Source organism: Haliaeetus albicilla, chromosome 2 (assembly GCF_947461875.1).
Source record: "Haliaeetus albicilla chromosome 2, bHalAlb1.1, whole genome shotgun sequence".
Classification (NCBI taxonomy): domain Eukaryota; kingdom Metazoa; phylum Chordata; class Aves; order Accipitriformes; family Accipitridae; genus Haliaeetus; species Haliaeetus albicilla.
In genome coordinates this window covers 75,255,474-75,276,662 of record NC_091484.1, presented here as the reverse complement: position 1 = coordinate 75,276,662, position 21,189 = coordinate 75,255,474, and the positions used below count along the sequence as shown (strand labels likewise).

Below are 21,189 nucleotides of genomic sequence, written 5' to 3'. Positions count from 1 at the left end.
ACTCTGCCTTGCTGCATCACTATAGAATCAGTCCTCTATTTGAGCAAACATTATCAAAAAAAAAATTGATGCAACTATGGTTTTGTTTGCAGAATTTTCTCTGCACCTCCTTCTCCTTCCCCAGAAGAATTTGCTTTAAAAGAATACCACCCATAATGTTTCTGTGCTTGCTTATTTAAGAGGAAAAATACAGCATATGGCTCTGCAATGTTATTAGTACCTTTCCCCTTTTTACAGCAAAACACAACTAAGTGAGACATGCTACAAAAACTAAACAGAGACGTGTGGAAGCTACAGACCTTTTTTTTTTCCCTCCCTTTTTCAAATGAAGTATTTTATTAGGCAAGCTCAAAAAACCAGATCACACATACAAAGAAATGAGTTTGGAAATCCCCCTCCCTCCACCCCCACTGCTATTTGCTAAGGAAACCAGATACCCCAGCGCAGCCAAAAAATGATCTCAGCCATTCTTAAGAGAGCCTACAGTGCATTTTCATGAGTCATGGAAAGCAACAACTCGTTGCTTTGGTAATGCTAAGTAAGCAACTGGTCATCCATCCACAACCAGACTTTCAGCAGTAAGTCAAAGAGCAGACCTTTTCTTGACAGATTACATCAGGGACGGCCCCAAAATAGAGTTTACCTTGCAGGAGGTTTTATAAGACACGCCACAAAGCATGTGCTATAAAAGCACTTGGCAAAGCCTTCAGCAGCCAGGATCCCCCATGGTCCCGATCCCTGCGTGGCAGGGGTGTTTCTCAGCACCCCATGCTCTCAGAGCAGGCAGAGATGCCCGCTATGGGCACCGAATGGAGGGGGAAGCACCAGACACAGGGATTAGCGAGAAGGCGGCAAGTTCCTTACTCACGCTCTTCCCACGAGCCGGAGCAGATAGGAAACCTGCTGCCTGCCAGCCCAAAAGCCAACGCTGGGGCAAGCAAGCTTGTAATAAGAATTGCAGGATGCTTCATCCACCAGATCCCTGCCAAGCGGGGGTCTGCGGTGACTGCACAGCACATACATACAAGAGTCGATGCACATATGCACACAGGTGCATGAAAGATGTACTTAAGCTGAGGTTTTGGAAATCCAGCCCAAGACAGGTCAGGGAGGTGGGAGGTTCCCCCTCCAGCAAGGGGAGACCCTTTCCAACACATCCCACGTTTTTCCAGAAACACCTCCCACCTTCATCACCTCTTGACGACTCCCACAGCAAACACACAGCCACCACTGCCCGAGAAGCTCCCGCAGAAGTGAGATGCCAACCTGCACCTCTCTGGCAGTGCACACTACAAAAGGCAAATTGACTTCCCGTGTAATGATGAACCGGGTACTAGAAGTCTTGCTCCATCTCGTCCAAGTCCCCAACAGCTTTGGGACTCTGTGGTGGCCCAGGATGAAACTACAGTGTGCCACAACACCTCCCTGGAAGAGCCCGACAGGTTTCCTGAAAGGGAAGTTCTCCTGCACAGGATTTCCTGGACATAGACCAAGACTTGAACTAGCTCGTCCCCAGCTTTCCCTCCAGAGATGAAGACAGTTGAAATCTTCAGCGCCTTTTGTGCTGGGTCCAAAAGCCAATTGTGTGATTCCCACCTCCTATAACACAAACTGCAAAAAGAAAACACATCCTCACCCCTTACAGCCCCATCCCGAACAGGGGATGCACCAGCTGTCAGTCACACCAGTAATGCTGTAGGTGAAGTTGCTGAAATATTGCGATGACTAAACATTTCCTCTCTTTTTCTTGAGCCATCATCCAGGTAACACAGTGACACACATCATGCACATACACATGTCTTGGGGAGAGCATCGTGGAGAGCCCCAGCAAGCATCCCCACCCCAAACAAAAATAGGCAAGAGCGGGCATGGTTCCTCAAATCCTTCACGCTCAAAAGATCATTTCAGCCAAGCAAGGTGAAGCCATTTGAGTCTTCAGACAGATACCATCAGCAGGATATGTAGAAAACAACACAGCTGTCCTTTTGCCAGAGCCACCCATGACTCAAGTCAGCATCCAGGAGCACTTTATATTCCCCGGGCAGCACTGCCAAAAGTGACCATAGCACAAGAGGGGGAGCAAGCAGGCATCAGCCCAGGCCACCGGTGAAGCAGATCCCCCCAGCCAGCAAAGCCAGAGCAAGCCAAGGATGGGGAGCAGGAGAGAGCGCCGGGCAGTGTGGTCCCACATCCAAGCAGCCCTGATGGTCCCCTCCCAGCTTCAACACCCAGAAGGCTGCAACAGGAGACATCAGCAGGGCTTCCCCTGGCTGCCACCATCAGAGGAGCAGCTCCTGGGAGTTAACAGGAGCCAAGTGCAGAGTTTTCCAGTAAAAACTCAAGAAAGAAGCATGACAGGACTTGCCCCATCATGATTCATCCAAGGCAATGCAATCGTCCCCCTGTGGCTACCGTTCAGATGGAATACACAGCAAGAGCACTAAAACAGCACCTTTCCCTACTTTTTTCCCTCTGGCAAAACACAGCACAGCTCGGCAGCAGCTCTAATGCACCCTGCTGCTGGGTTTATCCCAGGCATCAACAATGTTCAGAGCCGGACCTTGAACCTTTCAGTAAAACCAATGACGCAATAAGCTAAGCACAGCTCAATACAGTCTCTGTTTATCTCTTTTACTTGCCACCAGCACCATCCAAAGAGAAATAACTGAAGTATCTTGAGTATTTCTCTAATGACTCTTGCTGCTCTGTTAGCACCAGCACTGAGGGACTAAGACCAAGGAGCAGCAAACGGATTCCACCAGTTTGTTAACCGGGTGCTCAGGTTTCCCGAAAGCCACTCTCCAAGTGGGAAGCCAGCAGGACTGCAGCAGAGGGACCGGTGCTGTATTTTTGTGCTGAAGGGCAAACAGAAGGCATCGAGGCTGCATCAGCAAAGAAAGCTTTCCAGGAGCTTGGCCCAGCTTGGCACCTTTACTGAAGGATGCTTCATCAGTTCAGCAAAACCAGCCCTGCTCCACAGCTCCACACTACGTCAATGCATTGACCAGCCTCAAGAGAAGCAAGGTCCAGTCTCTGATCTCTGACTTCCAAGTACTGGTCATTCATGGCTTACACGCTCCCAGACCGCTTTGCCCCACTGTCCCAGTCCGCACACCTCCTTCCAGCCATCCACTTCCACAGCAACCATGTTAATTCTGCTGTAGATACCAAGCGGTATCAACCCATCAGCATCGCCCAGACATAGATAACACTATCAGCTGCCCTTTGTGGTGGCACTGCACTGACCCAGCAGGCAAAAAAGGGACAGTCCCCAACCCAGGGCACTCCCTGAGTAGTGGCAGAGAGGAGGAGGTGAGAGGCTGAAAGGAAGAAGGTATTTAAAACAGGGTTTCTGTGCACACACACGCCTTTCCTTCAGCTCACTTTCACCACCAACTATAACAGACCTCACCCTGCACCTTCTCCCCAAGCCGTTTTCCCCAACTAAGCCTTCCTTATCACAGCACTCAGGAGCTGGGAAGAGCCAGATGTGCCTATCACCCTGTGTCCACCACCCTTCTGCAGGGTCCTCATGCCTTGGGACAGGGAATCATTGCTGCCATCTTGCAGAGCAAACAGCCCACTACGAAGAGATTAAGTATCTGCTAGATTCTTTCAGGCTCTTATCATGGAGGGCGCTGCACTATTTCCAGTTTATGAGTAGACTATCATGATCTGACCTCTGCTCAACCACAAAAAAACCAAAGAGGTTGTAGCACAAAAGCACCAAGCAATCCAAGTAATCCACCAGCCTCGTTACAATGGACTTCCATGGAAGTATATAGAATAGAATAGTTCAGTTGGAAGGGATCTACAACGATCATCTAGTCCGACTGCCTGACCAATTTGGGACTGAAGGACAAGGACAACCTCAACAAGGACAGACCTCAACAGATTCCCCAAAGAAGTAGCATCTTCCTCCAAAACTCTACATGGAGACAGCAGCAGCAGAACTTGTAGCACAATACAGGGTTCACTTTTGCACATGATGTTTGTTTAGGCTAACGACTGTTATGTGCAAAATTTTCAAAATTTGGGGATTTGTGGGCACTTGGAAGCTGCTGTGCCAGAAACTGCTTTGCCAGAAACGGACATGACAAACATAATCGCTCCAGGACAGTCCTAGTAGTGCAGGAGCACTCAAAGTATTGCAGAAGCCACAAACACCCTTCAGCAGTGTTGGATTTAAGATATTCCTATCTCCTTCACGAAGACCTCTTATCTCACAAATTATTTTCCCAAAGCAATTGTACAGAGTCTTTTTTTCCTCTGAATCATCTAGCTATCAATCAGATTACTTTCTTATTTAGCACGCAAGCTCCTGGCCATAGTAGGTTTGCAGAGCGCCTCTAATCCACCCACCCAGGGCTATTTTTTCAAGCAACGTGGTGTTTAATCACTACCTGAACACTCAACCCATCCTCCCACCCCCTCCAAGGACCTGTCCCCCACACATGCTGTTTACGCAGCAGCCCATGCAGTAGCTTGGCCAGTTCCTTCCAGAATCTGGCCCATGCTGCCAGGCAGCACGCATTGCCAACCGGACTTTGTCCCACGCAACTTCTGCGGTGCTGAGCCAAACCCCGGCTCAGCTCCACCCTGGGTTTCATTGCTGTTGTGGCGTGTCCTCCCCGGGCTGCTCCAGATTATCTTGCAGAGTGGAAAGCATAAAAGTAGGGGAGCTTTCACGGAAGTGACAATTAGTTCTGCATTAAATGGTGGCCAACCTGCGTTTTAACTCAGGAGAGCAGGACAGGCTCCAGCCTACTAGAGATTCTCATTAAATTCAGAGTCCCTTGGTCTCCACTAACATTTATATTAGGATCTTGCAGGTTAGGAAAAGGTGTTTGGGGAATGCATTTGGGAGCTGAATTCCCCTCTTTTAGGCGAGTACAGGTATACCTTTAACTCTTGACTTCTACAAGCCTCCAAAAGCCCAGCTCAAACCCTCTGGGTAGCCTCCACAGATGTCCCAAGGGCTCTGGGAACACAAGCTGGCACCTGAGACCAAACCCAGCGATGACAATAGCTTCTCCCCAACCTGGGCCACAGAGATGGGGAATCAGAAGGAAGAGCTGCGAGCAGCCACGGGGCTCGGCTGTGAACACACACCCTCAGCTTGCTGAACCCTTCCACCACAACTGCGGCGGCACCGAGTGAGCCGGCTTTGGGCCAAACTCCTCCACGGGTCCCCACCGCGGGCCACGCTGATGCTACATCGTCCACCATCCGAGACTCAGCTTGGCCCCAAGCCCTGTGGCTCCAGGGAAAGCTCCTGGAGCAACAGCCCCAGTGCTAAAACAAAGCAGGGAGCTGTGTACCCCCAGCCTGCAGCCCCAAAACTCTCTGCTAGCCCCACTACAGTGTTCTTCTCTTGTTCTCCCTTCCCACATAATCAGTTTGCTGCAGGGAATAGATTCCCAGTGGCTTTGAAGAGCAACTATTTTTAAAGAGGTCTTTGCTTTTTCTTTCTTGCATCATTACGGATGAGCTCGGACAGACTGATTTGGTTGAACACCGGTGCCATTTTAGTGACTAATGGGAAGATTACTTGGCCAGACCAGATCAGAACTGCTGGGACGGACAGAAAACAAACAAAAATGCCACATATCCATGCTCACGCGTGCTTACTCGCGCCTTCACAGACAGAAAAGCACTCGTCTTGTCCATCTGATGCTCACCACAGCATTCACATCAGATGAAGGCTCACACCACACAGGGTACGGGACAAGCCCGCAGAGACAGCATGTTTCAGGCACAACCGAGATGACATTCGTCATCTCTGCATCTCATATCACACTCAGCAAAGGTAAAGACAGTCCTGACCCAGCATACACAGACACACGTGGGGATGGGGAACTGCTCCCTGGAGGGACCCGCCGAAAATGCCTGGTCACCCATTTCCCCTTGTGGAACTTAAATAAGAAAATAAAGTCTGGGGATTGAGAGTGAACCCGCCAGGTTCAGGATCAGTGTGCCGTTTATAGCTTTTCCAAAAAGTGTCTGAGGAAATAAAAAAAAAAAAAAAAAGGTTGAATTCCATATTCCTCTTCTTATGGCTCCATAATGCATTTTCCATCTCCCCGGTGCACAGCTGACATTCTGCACATTTCTACGCACATTGCACTTGGCTGTACTATGTGCGGAGAAGGGAGTGGAAGCGACTGAGCCCAGCAGCCTCCTGCTGCTGTCAGGCATCAGCGAGCCCCAGCCCCGTCGCCCGCAGCTCTCCTTTGGAGGAGCTGGGCTGCAAAGGGCTCAGCCACCTCCTGAGAAAGGCTGGCAGGTGGGATGCATGTCCCTCTCCTGTGCTGGATCTCAGGATCTAAAAGAGTCTGGACATTTGTAGAGACAGAAAACATGTTTCTTTAGACCAGATGAACTGTACAGGCTGAACTGTAATTGAGTATCTCTCTTCTTTTTTTTTTCTTCCCTTTTCTTTCAGATGATCTCCTTAATTAGAAGAGCCAAGGTAAACTCAGAGCAATCACTCCCTCCTAATTCTCAGCTCTGAGGTTTGCAGCTTCTGTGCATAGACAGGCTCATACACTCCAAAGCCAGTCTGCATTCACCAAGCATCTAATAAAAGATATCCCTTCTAACAGCAAACCCTGAGTCACTTCCCTCTAGCCTCAACCAGCAGGTCTCCGACAGCAGGGCCAGATCAACCGGAACAGAATCATAGAATTTGAGTTGGAAGGGACATTAAAGATCGTCTAGTTCCACCGCCCCCACCATGGGCAAGGACACCTTCCACTAGACCAGGTTGCCCAAAGCCCCATCCAACCTGGCCTTGAACACTTCCAGGGATGGGGCATCCACAACCTCTCCGGGCAACCTGTTCCAGTGCCTCACCACCCTCACAGTGAAGAATTTCTTCCTTACATCTAGTCTAAATCTACCCTTTTTCAGTTTAAAGCCATCACCTCTTATCCTATCACTACACGCCCTTGTAAAAAGTCCCTCTCTGGCTTTCCTGTAGGCCCCCTTTAGGTACTGGAAGGCTGCTCTAAGGTCTCCCCGGAGCCTTCTCTTCTCCAGGCTGAACAACCCCAACTCTCTCAGCCTGTCTTCACAGGAGAGGTGCTCCAGCCCTCTGATCATCTTCATGGCCCTCCTCTGGACTCCTCTGGGAGAAGATCCTGCCAGCTTTTACACTGCTTCCCATGTCCACCTGGGGAGAGCAGGGCTGGAAGCGCATCACCTTCCATACCACAGCAGCAAACTCCATCTCACTGCTCTGCCGGGGAGCCAGACACACCGTGTGATCCTCGCCAGCACCTTCCCGATGGGAAAATTCAGAAAACACATCAAGTCCCAGCTGCCTGCTAAAACCATGAAGCATCATCAAGCAATAGCAACGTTTCAGAAGGGATGGAGAGAGGACTGCGCTCCTCCAGCTGCTGTAATCGCTGGCTCTTCGTGACGCAGTCTCTCCATCCTGGATGAAAATCCAGACTACATCTCTCTGCATGAGCGCACTTCCCTCATATGCTATAACAGCCTCCAGAAAAAGAAACACATCACCCATCAGCACACATTGACAGGGCAGAGCTGTGGGTTTCTGATGGAGATTTAAGACCCACGGAAAAAATTGCAGTACCAAAACCCATTTAGAGAAGGAAGGTATAAAAGAGCCTTTAAATCCACATCCCACCAGGCTGGCAGCCCATCCAGCCTTGTGTCCTGCCTCCAACAGAAGAGCTTTTACAAGCTGCAAAACCTTCCTAGGGCAAAGGCTGTGCCCAGCCACGGAGGTATGCTCCGAATTGGCAGGAGCCCTGGGAAACCTTGAACCCCCGTTTATAACTAATGTCAAATTACGGGTTCAAGAAACTTGACCATCCAATGCAGGTATCACAAGACACAGATAGTCACAGGAAAGCCCCCAAATGCAGCGGATCTCTGGCATGCCCAAGCAACAGCTTCCAAGAGCTGCACTCCAGGCACGAATCCTGCACAGCGCTACATCAAGCTGCACGTGCCGGCCTGGAAATAAATTCACAAGGCGCCACAGAAGGAAATTCCCCCAAACCGCTCACACTCACCGAAGAGGTGAAAGAGCTAGACCCTGGAAATCCCTGGGATCACTTTAACTCCGCACAAATCCCAAGACTCCAAGCCCCAAGCGAGCCCCGTGCTTTCAGTCCCCGCATCGGCAACACGTGCAGACCCTGCACCGAACCAGGGGCGGGTCTACTTCCAAAAACCACCGGACTACACAACAGGAATTGAAGAGGAGGATAAAAGCAGCAGCGGAGGGGGAACCGCTCTCCGAGCTGTGTCACGGCCAGCGAGAGACGCGCTTGGCCGCCGCGCACGACCTGGCGAGCTCGCCGGCGCACACCCACTCGTGTTGGCACACGGCTCCCCGCCTCCGCTCCGCTCCCCGTCCAGCCGCCGAGGGCTGAGGTTTGGTGCCGGCGGAACAAATCCTCCCGGAGCATCAGCCTGGTTCGTGGCACAGCTCCCCACGACAGCCGCTCGCTCCGTCCAGGTGGAAATCCAGCTTCCCGGCTCCGCCAGCCGGCATGGTCACGTACGCCACACGGGTAACCGGCTTCCCTCGCCCACGGGGGTCCGTGCTAGCCACGGAGCCTTCATCCTCCCCACCGCTCCTCCCATCCTCCCCACTCGGGACAGACTCTGTGCAGGGAGGACTTTGCTCAAGGGCCGGCGGGGCATTCCCACAGCTCCCTGGCAGGGACACGACGCTTTCCACCGAAGCGGGACCCAAGTGACTGCAACCAGCAACACGCTCGCTGGCTCAACAGCTTAAGGCATCCAGGTAAACGGGACCGTCCGTTTCAGGGTCTAATCCTGACGCTCGCTGTCAGGCAGCTGCAGCACGGAGAGACTTTTCAGGCTGACTCACGACACCAGGCAACAACCTGGGAAAAATAGTTCGCCGAGCAAGGCGAGGGCTGTGCCGGGGAAGGTAAATCCCCGAAGGGGAGGCAGGTCCTCCCCGTGCTCTGCACCCACGCACACGCCCCCCCCGCCGGCTTCCCAAACGCAGCCGAGCTCTTTGCCCGGAGGGACAAGCTCCCGTTTGCAAGACTAGAAGGGGAGGAAGAAAAAGCCCCCGCAGCCAGACCCGGCTGCAAAAACTCTCGGTTACCACTGCGAAAAAGCCAATTAAAAAAAAAAAAAAATTAAAAAGAGCGAACCAAACCCGCAGCCCGGAGCGGGATTTACCGCCCACGGCGCGCCCCGTTCGCGGGATTGGGGGGCGGTCGGATAAGACTTACCGGTCCGGCGGTGCGGCTAACCGCGGAAGGCCATGTCCCAACGCCTGGCTCGGCTAGGCACCGTTCGGTTCGGTCCGGTCCGGTCCGGTCCAGTACGGTCCGGTCCGGTTCGGCACGGCGGCGGCAGCAGCGGGACGCGGGGCGGCGCGGGGCGGTGCACAAAAGCGGGAGGAAGCGCTGACGCGCGGCGCCGCCGCGGCCAATGGGATGACAGCAAAGGGGGAGGGGGGGTGGGATTCGCGGTGGGCTGGTCCCGCCGCCACCGAGCAAGCCGCCGGTCCTCAGCGGGGGGTGCTGCGCCGCGCCGCTAGGGGGCGCCGCCGCCGCCCGCCTCCCCCCCCCCCCCCGCGGCGGGGGTGGGTGAGTCGGTCGGAGCGCGGTCAGTCCCGCGGGGCAGCTCCAACCCGCGGCCGGCGTGGGGGGGGACGGACACACACACACACACGACGGACTGGCGTGGCCGGCCGGTGGTTGGGGTGAGGTTCCCGTCCGCGCAGCCCCGTTCGGTACCGGTGGGGTTCCCGCCGGTCCCGTAACTCGGATCAGCGCCGGTTAGACCCTGTGGGAATCTCCCGCGTTTGCTTTCGAGGAGGACCAATGTGACCACCTGCGCTCCAGCTGAGGGTTTCTGGGACCTTCTGAAACGGGGGGTGGGCTGGGACCGATCTGTCGCGCTTAGGGTTAACGTGAAAATCCAGATGATGAAAAACAGTGTTGGAACTTGCTGACTGCGGGAGATGGGGCTTCATGAGTTGAAGCCTTGGCGAAGCTGGTGAAACCTTGGGGCAGCGCAGCTTTCTGCAGCGCCCGGTTCTTTCCACGCGGCCGGGATGCGAAGGTGGGGAGAAGGGATTGCTCTCTGATAACTCGGTTTGGGTTTGCCTCTTTTGGGGGGAATTGAAGCAAAAGCGAGCCAAAGTTAAGACCAAAGGGTAGGGTAGGCTCTCGACTGTTCCCGAGCTTTGCTTTCCAGAAGAGCTCGGGGCTCCATGGGCAGCTCTCTGTGGGAGGTAGAGCAGCCTCTGGGCTGCTCCGATTTACACCCACCTGTCCCAAGCCTCCTTTGTATGTCCAAGTCCCTTTGGGCTTGACTCTCTGTACGGGGAGAGGAAGACGGCATAAAGGCAAAATTCACCCCTGAGCAAAGGGCCGACAAGAGCCTTGTGCCTGAAAGACGGATGGATGTGGGGCTTGAGTTTTGCACCAGATATCACTCAGACTGGTGGGAAAGAGAAAATTCATGCAGACAGTGGAAAAAGTAAGTAAGACTATTTTTCTGATTATTTCCCTGTTTCCCCATTTAGTAAATGCATTGTGGAGAGTAAGAGGAACAAAGTCAGTTCAAGATATTGTGGGCAGCGGGGGGGGGAATAGAGAAAAAAATGGGTGGAATCCTAAACCCAGACCCATTCCCCTCAAGTTTTTAAGGACTTGCTGCTGCAAGAAAGTTTGAGCCATTGCCTATAAAGGCAATAGAAACCCCAACCAGGGACCTCTCCTGAGAGATTCAGATCTCACATCCTCGTATACAATCGCGTGACCTATTAATAAAATCCATAGAAACCAATTCTGTATATACCAAATAACAGCAGATGGCTCCAGCCCAAACCGCTCCGGGTTCCCTCACTCCATAAATGATTTTACTAGGGCCAGTCGTGTTCCTGATGTAATTGAATAGGTTTCACTCTTTTCTCTCTCCCTCCCCCTCCCCAGAATATTTATGCAGCTTACGGAGAGACATCCAGGGGGACTGAGCTGTTGCTGGAAGGAACCTCTGACTCCAGCTTGCCTCATCCGTTTGGGAAGCGGCGTAAGTCTATCCTAAGCCACCTGGCTTTGGGAAGGAGGTTGCCTTTCTCTGCACCTTCCCTCTAACTCTTAACAGCTTTTAATAAAATTCTGGTAACTTGGCACATTTGAAATGTTTTGGCTGCTGCCCATCGGGGATGTGTGTAATGAATTCTTGTGCTGCAGATGCCTTTCTGAAATAAATCACATGTGTTTACCTTGGGAACCAGGCACAGGACCCCAGGACTTCAGGTTCGAGTATTATAAGGCACTAAGCGACAAGCAGCTCCTTTAAAACCTCCTGGGTTTAATGGGAATCAGTTAGGCAAGCACCAATTACTGCTGAAAACTCCTTCCAAGCCGCTTCTCTGTTCTGAAGGTGTTTGATGCCACAGGAATCCCGCTACGGGGTTTTCAGTTCTAGGGTGTTCCTGAACAATACAAGGATCGTCATGTGTGTAAAGGCTGTTTCCACTGATGTCAACAGCTCTCTGCTGATGGGCGTGCTAAGGATCTGCCCCTGGATTCTGCCTCCTCGAGTTGCTCTTCAAAACATTTACGAAGCCTGGCAGAAGAACGGACAGAGGTGTGTGGCTCTGCGCGTAGTTTTATGTGTTCTCCTACAAGTGCCGGCTGACAGCCTTCGCCACGTTTCTGGAGAGGAGTGAAAACCTGGTAGAAAGTGCACAGTGGAAAGCACTGCTAAAACCAGTGTGTTGCAGACAGTGGTTGTAGTGGCTCCATACAGGGAAATAAAATAGGCGTGGGCTGTTCTCTGTCCCTGAGGACAACAGGCACGGCATACCTTGTACCCATACAGCCAAACTCTCCCTTCTTTTCCAAAACAGTGTCCAAACTGCCATTAGGAAGTGTTCTATGGTGCATGCTGTCCCATGCCGTGCTGGTGTATTTGCTAGTTGGCGAGATGAAAACCATGCCACGCATAAAACATATAGATGTGTGCTCTGATTCTTCTTAGGTGACTGGTATACATGTTGGGGTGGATATGAAAGACTATATCATCCTGATAATATCTTCATTGAAAAGCTTGATGGCACAGGTAGGTAATAGTGAGCTATAAGAAAAGCTGATGGTTCATCCACAGACCAAGAACTTTGCAAATCACAGCCCCAGGCTGTTCTATTTATGCTTCTCCTTTAATGACGTAAGCATTAGTATTTGCTGTGGGGAGAAAAGGGGAAGATACTTGGCTTTTACCTAACTGCTACTATTTTGGGCTATGTTAGGGCTCCTGCAGGAAGTGAACACAGGTCCCAGAGCACTGACCCAATTCTTCTGTGACTAAGTATGCTCCGTCTAACCTGAAATTCTCCCATGCCTTCTGTTTGATATAATATCCTTTCTTGCTTCCTGTCCTAAACAGCAGCATAAAGCTGTTGTGTGCTGTGAGACGGCTTTCTCTCCCATCGAGATGGCTGCGTATCGGCAGTGGGTGAAATCATTCCTATACTTAGTATTAGTATTCCTGTACAGGAATGATGCCATCTCAGTGTAAAGGAAAGAAACCAATTACTCAGAAAATGTGTGCTGCTTCACAGCTGAAGGCTGGAGCTGGTAATGGACTTGGGTGGGATTTCAGCACGTAGACACAAGCTTGTGATGCTGAAACCTCTGCATGGCAGTGCCTGGGCTTGGCAGACCTGTGTTAGCTGCAGCTCCTCCTTACCCAAGATTAATCACTGGTCTGCTGTTTGCTGTGGAAAAGCAGGTGGAAGAAGAGGGCTAGAGCTGTCCTATGTCCCTCCTGCAGAGAAGCCACATTTATTTTGCTGAAATATTCCCACATTTCCCATGTGTTCTGGCTGCTGCAAAGCTGAGCAATCTGGGGACTACCTGTCATAAATCTGGTCAGGACCCACAGACCACATGTGTCAGCATTCCTGAGGGCTTTGTGCTGTTCCCAGAACACACCTGAATGTATGCAGAGGTTTGCTGAGGACAGACGTTTGGGGATGGCACTTCATCTCTACCTCTGCTTCCATTTTACAAGAACCACATTGTGGAGTGGTTGAGAGGGGTGAGAGTCAGTTTCAGATCCCTATTGCTGAGGGGCTACACACTTCTCAGCTACCTTTCTCTTCCTCTCCTGTTACATGAAATGCTCCCTGGCTGATATGACCATATGCTTTGCGGGGCAGATGCCAAGATCTGCTGTATGAAAGCCCTCACAACCAGGCAAGACCAAGAAGGTTTTGAAGCCTTTCATCTGCCATGGCAGAAAACTGTTTCTCACGAACAGCAGATAACTCCTCCTGCCCACACAACAGGTTAACCTCATGGGTTAGAGCTTGGGTTTATACCCCCTCAGACTGGGGAGGAAGTCCTGGGCTCCTTCCCAGGCTTGGTGTGCAGGATATTTCTAGCATCCAGTCCAGCATAAAAGGTAGGTGGCAGCAGCAGCAACCGTATTTTAAAAGAGAAGGGTGAGTCCTGCACTTGAAGACAAAATGCAGGGGCCCTGTCCTGGAGGAGAGGGTTCAGAGTATGAAGACCCAAGAGCAGAGGAGCACTCTCCTTGCGCTGTCACCCATCGACCACTCGGGAATATTGCAATCTTGGGGGGGTTAGAAAGTTGCTCTGTGAAGGGGTCAGAGCAAAGAGGTGCCCCGCAGCCCTCTCTGAGGCAGCGTTTGTGTCCATCCACCTAGCCGTATGCTGACCGGAGAGCTTTTTCAGATCTTAAGAAACAAACACTGAAGGCTGAAGCTCAGCTGTGTAGCTGAAGGCTACACAGAGGAAGGTAGCAGCATACAGCAGCCAACAGCATTGATCAACCAAAAGAACAGGTTTTAACTTGTATTTCTTCCAAGCTGGGTGTGACTAAAATGAGATTGAGTTCTGTAGAGGATTTTTTTTCCTGGTAGTCATCATATGCACTTTCATAACTGAATGTAAGTTTCCACACTGTCTTTGTTCCATGACTCACCTTCTCTGCCCAAACAGAGGGAAAAATATCTCCAAAAAGGACAAAGTGAAAGTGAAGAGAATCTGATTTCTGGGTAGGTTGTGAAGCAAATGTCATAGATAAGCATTTCTCTATGATGCTTTTTCATGTGTACATGGAGCTTGGAACCTGTGTCATGCAAACAGTATTTGCAAGGTGACTCTCTATATCACACTGGTGACAGGTGTGGAGCTGAAAGCCCTGGAGAGTTATACTACTTGTCTGCAAACAGACCCAGTTTAGACTTTCTCAGCAAAGGTCAGAACTATCCCAGAATATTTATGGGCTCATCTGGCACCTGAATATTATGGAAAATAGCACAAGAAATACTGTTCTTTTGGCATTCGCAGCTGAAACTGCAAGCAAGCCAAAAACAGCAGGGGACATCCTGCGTTTCCATCCCACCTTCCCAGAAAGTTTAGAGAAAATCTTGATACTCTTCCTGAAAAGAACCAAGATTCTCCACCTTGCAATTGGCTCCTCTGGAGTAGAGTCTAAGGGATAAGAGAAGGACTGAAAGAGCATGGTCCAGACATGGGTTTAGGTGGGTGTATCCAGCCTGCCCTGTTCTTTGTCACCACTGAATTCAATAGGAATTTGGTCCTTGAGAATATGACCCTATTTCTCTAATCCCTCTCCTGACTTGAAAGGTAACCAACCTGCAGGTGTGTAGTCAAAGCCACCCATTATAATAACTGGATTACAGCTGCCTTTTCAATTGGTATTTTGCACTCCTTACTGTATTATTGATGAAGAAGCTCCTACCAGAACCCTTCAGGCATATTTGTACTCCTACAGCTGAAAGGCAATCATGTGTGAGCAGCCATCGAGCCCAAGTTTCTTTGTATTTCCTCCCACCCACCCACATGGAGCTGGATTTTAGGTGACAGAAATCAAGGGAAGTAGAGACTAATTTACCACAACTAGGATTTCTCCCATTGGCCATAAACTTATCTGCACACATCAAGTGGAAACCTACAGTTTTTCCTTTACATCTGTCACAAGGGGGAAGAAATCACCGAAACAATCAAAACCTGACTGTTTACACATGTTTTGTTTTATAAATGGACTTGTATAGAAAGTTGCAGCACTGTTGCACAGACAGCTCACATAGATCTCTTATCACAAAAGCCATATGTCCTCATTTCCTCATCTGTGGTAAAATGCAAGCAGCGGCACTTCGATAATTAGGAAGCTGGAGGTAAACCACTCAGCATCCAGCAGTAGGAAAGTGTATATCGGTGAAGGTTACAAAACACAAAACAGAGCAGTTTGGTTTCAAGGGGTGTCACTTGTCCATACAACTTTCCATTGCGTGACTGTCGTTTGAGTGTTAACAAGCCAGTTCCTCCACAGAGGGGATACTAGAGAAACTGGAAAGGTCTGAGAGGTGCCTGATCTTCCCCATTCGGTTGCTCTGAGCTGGCAGCCTGGTTGCTCACCTTTGCTGGGCATTTATCCTTCCCTTGAAAAGGACTCAAAATCCAACCTCAAAATGCAGTGAACTGACCTGCTCCCATTTAAGTCCCTTTGATGCGATCTCCAGACACATAGACAGGGAGAAGAGCATCTATTGATGGTCCTGTGAAAATCCTTCTCATCGGTTGGATGGCACAATGGGGGATCCCCCGTTCCCTGCATGGAGCTAATACAGTTTCACCTGGGAAGAAGGAGCAGAAGGATCTCACAGGATCACTCAGACATTTTTTTGGCTTCTCCCTTAGCAAAAACTCAGACAACTGTCATCTGTGGCTGTTGTTCAGCACTGGTAAGCCAAGCCAGTCTCACTTGCTAACTTCTAACTTCGCCCACATGGTTTCATAAAGCTACTCTGAGATGGATAAAAATTAACTGAGTGTGTACAATTAGCACAGCTGCCATTATAGCATGTCTGAGTACTTCCAATCTTTTATTTTTTCCAAAAGGGAGACATTTCCTAAATTTCAGATCAGCCAGCAACGGTGAAATGCCCTTTTGCCCAGCTTGGTGTGCTTTGTGTAAGGGGTATTTATTTAATCCATCTGAAACTACATGAGAAAGGAGAGAAATATCCCGGTGGCGAGATAAGATGATTATCTTCCTGGCAAACAATAGGAACACGGTCAAAATTAAAAATAATTTGATTGCAAATAGGAAGCCTAGTAAAGCAGCAGGACCAGAGGAAACATGACTAATTTTTTTTAGCTTGTCTGAACTCACACAGCAGAGGTTTGCAAGAGCCATAACTTTGAAATATAGATCTGTAGAAAACCCATGGGGGGAGGATGGCAACAATCCAACTGCAATAGTACAATAGGGGCAAGTTAATGCAGCTGGTAGATCCAACCTGAATGGCTAAATAGCAACAGACAAAAGCTATTTTAGGTATAATTTGGCGGGGACTACAGTAAATATGATTTGGGGAGGAGTAGAGAAAGTGAAGGCTTTTTTCTTGACTCTTTTTTGGTTTCCACTCATTTGCCGTTCTCCTTGGCAACACGTGGCCAGACCATGATGCCAGTGTCAACTGCAGGATCAGTACCAAGCTCTCTACACTGAGCCTGCGGGCCAATGCTTGACATCCTTGGTCAATATTGGTTCTTCCCATCACCAGCAAAGAACTTTGCTTTCTGCAGAGGAAGGAGGAAGTGGCTGCAGAGCCACAATGACCTTGGGGTTTGTCTCTGAGAGAAAATTCTAATAGATGTGAAACCTATACAGGGGTCCTTATAAAGGCATTTCCTTCTGATGATTACCCAGCAAAAATGTTTACATGATTCCCAGAAATACTGCATACTAAACTACTGCTCCCTTAAAACAAAACTCAACATTAACCAACCTCTATCCAGTGGGGATGTGAAGAAGAAAATGCTGTATAGGACAGCTGTTCCTCAGTGGCCATGGCAGGACTCTAACCTCTGTCCCAGACAGTGCTTGTATCTGCTGTAGACATGCTATTGAGCTGGGTAGGCACTGAGACTCACCCAGGCTGCAGTTCTTGTCCTGGATCACAGCCTGCATGTCAGAAATGGCCTAGTGACTATTGATTTAACCCAGCAGACAGTAACATTTGGATCTGTGTTTATAAATGTCTAAGGTGATTTGATTCTATTCTTCTGTAAATATTGTCTAGAATATTCTGTGCTTTTATTAGCATCATTACAGATGGGTCTCTAATATGACGGCAGTCAACACTCAAAATGCCCTGTGCGATAGGGAAGTGATGTTACGTCCATTTTAAAGAAGAAGAAATTCTGCTGTAGATAGAGGGTTGAAATGATCCATTCCAAGAACATAAGGAGAAGCATGTATCAGAACACAACAAAGACATGATGTTCCCAGGTCTAGTTGTGACCACAAAACCACAGTTTCTTTTTTTTTTTTTCTTTAAAAGCCTTTTGAACTGAGATTTTTAGTCAACTGAGGGCTGAAGCAAATCCTTCGTTAGCTCCATTGAAGCCTTGTTGAATTACATCAGCCAAGGATGTGAGTACACTTAACTAATATTAAGCTACTTCAGTTGCAGTTATGCATGTCTGATCCTTTACCTGGGTAGATATTTTTTCTGGTAGTTTGAGGGCATAACATAAGTCAGGTGAGAGTGTGTTACAAACTTGTATGACAGCCATAAGCAGTAGCTGACACTAGATGCTAAGCAGTATTTAAGCCACTTGGCAAACTTCAGACAGGTCCAGTAATTGTAGGTGGATGAGAGCTTGCAGAGAGTCATTAGGTTCCTGATGGAGGAAATACTGCTGAAAGGCAGAGGAGGAAATGACAGATTTAATGAATAGTGGTCATAAGCTAAACTACAAAGAGCAATTGGTCTGTATGTTTTCCTACAAGAACAATCATGGCAGAACCAAGGCTAGATGGTCCGTGCACAGTACTTGATGGCAAGACCCCTCCAAACCAGAAGGCATGACAAATGACACCAGGGAAAAGTCTCTGACCAGGGAGAAGAGTGGCTGTATTTATGGAGGCAGTGAACTGAACTCTTTGAGCAGGGCTATGTCCTTCTACTTCCACCACAAAAGAGACTGCCAAGTCTTCTGCAGTCAAAACATCAAAGCATTGTCTCTGGAATGGGAGGTCTTGGCATGAAAGGCAGGTTGCCACTGTTGCTAATGGTTCAAAAAGCTGAAAGATAGATAGATCTAGGTGGAGTATCAGACATGCATGAAAAGAAAGAGGTGTTTCATGGTGGTGGACAGGATTTAGTATGCTACTCAAATCTAAGAAAATGAGATTGTACTTGTCATAGTCAAAGAGACATTACAGCATATGCTTGGACACAGCAGGACTGGTAACAGAATCACTACAGTCTGTCTCTGAGCAGTGCTGCACTACGTGTTGATCATGAAGGTTTTATGCTTTTATGAAAACAGCTAATGATGACATGATTCAAGATTCTGTAAAGGGCTCAGAGGGAGGCTCAGTAAAACATCAAATAATGATGTCAAACTTTTCATGCATGACAAGCTAAATGCAAAAGCGTCATTCTCACAGAGACTTAAAAAAAGCAACAGTTGGGATTTGCTTCCAAAATGAAAGAGGAAATTATTCAGGCCAATTTGTTACTTTAGACACGTGAAACACCCATCTGAATGAAGATGGTGGTATGCATCATGAAGTTGGGCACAGGTGCTTATGAACATGGTCATTGATGGATGACATCTCAAAGACTGTAATCAGTGATGCAATGACACAGCAGTGCTGGAGGCAAACTGTCCAGCAGACAAAAGCTTTGTTGACCTGGGGGAAGGTCATCAAATGTGAGCCTTTAACATAATCAAAACTTCTCAAAAGAATACACAGCCTATGTGTGATAGTCACCTCCTACCTTATTGTTTCAGTGCCGCGCTGTGCATGGGTGGACCTGCTGCTGCTGTATCTGCTGTCTTAAACACTGTTCCTGTTCAACAGGAGACTGTCACTATTGAGGAAGACTTCTGCCTTCTCTTGTCTCAGTGCTTCATTGCAGCCTGTTTCTGTCTAGGAAAAAAAAGTGTTTATATGTTGTTGAACTTCCATCACAGCAAGCTAGCTGTAGAAAGGAAGAGGAGAGAGGAGAGAGGAGAGAAGAGAGGAGAGGGAGGAGAGGAGAGGAGAGGAGAGGAGAGGAGAGGAGAGGAGAGGAGAGGAGAGGAGAGGAGGAGGAAGCTTGGCCCACCTCCAGTTGCTCTGTCAAAAAAAATGGCTGTCTTTCTAACAGATTTGTTCTGCATAAGCCATAAAAGGAGAGCTTACTGCAGGGGTGATGAGGTACAATTCTCTGGCTCTGTTATCCAAGGTGGGTACAACAGAGATTTCTGACTGTAACACTCAATTCCAGGAATAAATAAGAGACGATAAATGGCTTTAATGAGTGAAAAAGGACACCCAAAGCAGCAAGGGGAAGAGTACCACTAAATGATTATTGACTTGGGAGTTGAGGTCTGTCCAAGACCTGGTATCCCATGAGGTTGTCTCTGAGAAACAAAGGGATCACATGCCACTGTTCACATTGCAAGAAGCAATTGCTAGATACTGTCTAGCCTGGTACCTAGGTTTCCCCTCGGTCTGGATAGTCAGTCCATGGCTATCCGATTCTTTCATTACAGGTCCCCTGTGGAACTTCATCAAAGTTCACAGACGTCCCCCCGTGTCCCATGAATTACCTAACAACTCTGGGGCTTCAGGAAGGAAGCCGTTTCTTGGAGGATACTTAAAAGAACAAAAATGACAGTGGAAAGCTTGTTCCCCTCCATACTGGCATAGAGACTGCTGGTATTGCCGCACCTGTTGGCAATGCTTCTCTGCTTCCCAAAGGGAGAACGGAAAGCTGGAACACCATCTTGGAGTAAAGAGACAGGTGTCAGTGGAAAAAATACAAAGCTTTTGTTCTCATTGACTGTTCATCTGAATGGAAAATCCAGGCAAGGAGACAGGAGAGCCTGCAGTTCACAATGCCAAGTCTCCTGGTTTCTCATTTTAGAACAAAGTACTCCTGACCACCACTTTTCCTAAACACCCCCACTACATGTATTTTCAGAGGATGATTTCATAAGGTCTCACAAAAGCAGCGACTGAGCAGACGTATGTGCAGAATCTAAGGAGAAATAACTGTATAAGTAAAAAACTATCATCCCTTACTATCAGAGTAGACTACAGAGTGGATGCAATCAGCACTATTTTAGAAAGCACTGCCTTAAGCGTGCAACAAGATTTGTACTCTCCTACAAGAGTGCAAAGGAAATAAAACTGACCTCCAACCACATGACAGAAAGGGTACAGTGTTGGGTGTAAGGAGGTCTGAGTTCTGGGCCTGAGCAAACTGTTCATCCTTTACGTACATCTCTTTTTCCTGCCTGCTCTTGCTGCCTAGATCATCACATTTAACAGCCGTGTCAGTGCAGAGTCTGTCATGGTGCCTTTGCCACTACCGTAACGTTGGACAACTTGCATCCTTTACATCGAAAACTGGCAGAGAGTCACTTGCTCTTAAGCCCACTTTTGTTTCCTCATTGGCATATCACGAGTTTCAAATCTTCTCTCTTCTCTTCATTTATGTTGCAGAGGTTTCTGTTTGGTGGAAACCAGCCTTCCTTGCCAACGGGAAATAAACCCTTTTCAGGCAGTAGGGCATCTCTCTTTTGCATGCCCATTAAATAAGACCTCTTGAAGTTGCAATGCAAGTAGGTGGCTGTCTAGCAGCTATGAGTAAGTTAAAAGAGGATATCAGTATTGCCAGACTTGGCCCAGCTTAATGTCAGCCAAGACATTGGGGGGGAAACCTGACTGCAAGCAAAAGTGAAGCCAACTGCATTGTTTGTCCTTGTCCAAATGAAGGCAAAGGCAAACAGGGAAGATTTATAAACTGGATTTGTAAAATCCCTTTATTTCTAATACGATAAAGAGAGGTGTTGGCTTCTATGGCATATGGATTGTAAGCCGACAACAGTGTTTTCTTTGGGCACGAGCCAAAGTTTTGGCTTTACTTTCCTTTCACCGAACATGAGCCCCCTGGAATGAGTCACTGGTTCTTATAGCGGCCCGCAGTCTGCTGAGCCAGGAAAAGGAGCCCTTGTTGCACAGAAAAGGAATGAGGAGATGATGTGTCCTGTGGGTCACACAGGGAATCGGCATCACTTCCCGCAGCCAGCCAATGCAGATTGCACGCAGAGGACCTGCAGGCCTGGAGGAGATGGAAATAGAGCCAGGACT

The 21,189-nt window shown here is 48.9% G+C and overlaps 1 protein-coding gene across 3 annotated transcripts in view; it reads right to left on the bottom strand.

Annotated features, from left to right (window-relative positions):
- Window positions 1-9,367, bottom strand: part of LOC104320698 (mitogen-activated protein kinase kinase kinase 3-like) — an 83,121-nt gene extending 73,754 nt beyond the window's left edge. For 2 of the 3 annotated variants that reach the window (XM_069778282.1, XM_069778285.1), the window contains exon 1: window positions 9,252-9,367. The gene's annotated coding sequence lies outside the window, so the exon portion shown is untranslated. Of the gene's footprint in view, window positions 1-1,636; window positions 1,659-9,251 lie in introns of those variants that run through there. The other variant, XM_069778284.1, reaches the window with a different exon arrangement.
- Between the last annotated feature and the right edge of the window lie 11,822 nt (window positions 9,368-21,189).